Genomic DNA, 1,893 nt, shown 5'->3' on the forward strand with positions numbered 1-1,893 from the left:
ACCAGCGCCAACTGTCAGACACACCCCAGTGAGATGAACCCGGTACCTCAGTTGAAAATGCAGAAATCACCCATCTTCTGTGTCACTCATGCTGGGAGCTGGAGGCTGAAGCTGTTCCTATTTGACCATCTTGGGCGCGCTCGAAAACCAAGCCTTTACTTTTCACTGATTCTCAGTGGTGAGGCTTGGGCAAGCACACCCACCTTGCTAACATCATGTCCCAGTGCGAGAGCTGCCAGGTGCAGTTGTGTGTGGATAAGATGCCAATTGTTCTGACTCAAAAGCCATTGAAGTTCCATCAGTGCATCCTGCCACTAAGAAAACACTTGTGGGAACAGCTACCAGTGGCTTAAATTATTATCTATTACTAGAAATTAAAACCATCCTGGAGGATTATGGGACAAATTAGCCCATGACAATAGTTCTCACACTTTTACGTCCAGGGACCATGGAGCTCTGGTATGATTACAAGGGAGACAAAGACTTGCCTGTCAAATGTGTTAGCTTCTTTCCTCATGTCTTCAAAGGGTAGGGGAAGGGAGACAGAGTGGGAGGAAGTGTGGATATTTGCCCTGCCTAGTTTATAGCAGTTGTTGTAAGTATTAAACGTGAGCAGTATTTGGGAGCACCCCACAGTAGTAGAATAACTATTTTTAAAATTATTTGTTAATCACCAAAACACAGGAATTTTCTACTGGTTAACCAAAACGGTCACGTTGCTTTTCCTTTTTCTTTTTTTTTTTTTTTTTTTTTTTTTTTTGAGACGGAGTCTCGCTCTGCCGCCCAGGCTGGAGTGCTGTGGCCAGATCTCAGCTCACTGCAAGCTCCGCCTCCCGGGTTCACGCCATTCTCCTGCCTCAGCCTCCCGAGTAGCTGGGACTACAGGCGTCCGCCACCTCGCCCGGCTAATTTTTTTGTATTTTTTAGTAGAGACGGGGTTTCACCGTGTTAGCCAGGATGGTCTCGATCTCCTGACCTCGTGATCCGCCCGTCTCGGCCTCCCAAAGTGCTGGGATTACAGGCTTGAGCCACCGCGCCCGGCCTGCTTTTCCTTTTTCTAAAATAATCAAGTAGGCACTATAGAAGCAAGGCCTGGGGAAATCTTTTTTTTTTTTTTTTTTTTTGAGACAGAGTTTCGCTCTGACACCCAGGCTGGAGTGCAGTGGCGCGATCTCGGCTTACTGCAACCTCTGCCTCCAGGGTTCAAGCGATTCTCCTGCCTCAGCCTCCCGAGTAGCTGAGACTACAGGTGCACGCCCTCACACTTGGCTATTTTTTTTTTTTTATTTTTAGTAGAGGCAGGGTTTCACCATGTTGGCCAGGCTGGTCTCGAACTCCTGACCTCATCTGATCCACCCGCCTGGGCCTTCCAAAGTGCTAGGATTACAGGCGTGAGCCACTGCGCCCGGCCCCAGCCTGGGGATATCTTAAGGACAGAACTGTGATGTGGACTCCATCACAGAAAGTCTTCTAGATTCTCTTCCGAGTCCATTACTAGCTTCTCCCACTCTCGTCAGAAAATCATTCTTAAGCAAGGAGTTTCCCAGCCTGCCCATCCCCTCTGAAAACTCTAGAGGACCAGGACCCAGGGCGATGGGAGGGTCTATAGTCTATAGATCCTGAGCCAGGCTCTGTATTCTGCAAACCCTGTTTGAAAATGTAAGCTGGACTGAGATCTCTGCCACATTTCCGCCCCAGTCCGCCCTCAGCCTCCCAGCCCGACTCTATCTTCTCTCCTTGCCTGAGTAAACAGCCGACCCGAAGTTGTACGTGACAAGAGAGCCTCTCTTATCTCTCCCGTAGCTTCTACAGCACCGTCCCCGCCCCGCTCTCTTCCCTTCGGACCAGCCCTTCTGGGCGCGTCGGATTCTTATCTCCCGCCCCGCGCTGGGA

The sequence above is a fragment of the Trachypithecus francoisi genome, unplaced genomic scaffold (assembly GCF_009764315.1).
Source record: "Trachypithecus francoisi isolate TF-2019V2 unplaced genomic scaffold, Tfra_2.0 Lachesis_group0, whole genome shotgun sequence".
In the NCBI taxonomy this organism is placed as follows: Eukaryota; Metazoa; Chordata; class Mammalia; order Primates; family Cercopithecidae; genus Trachypithecus; species Trachypithecus francoisi.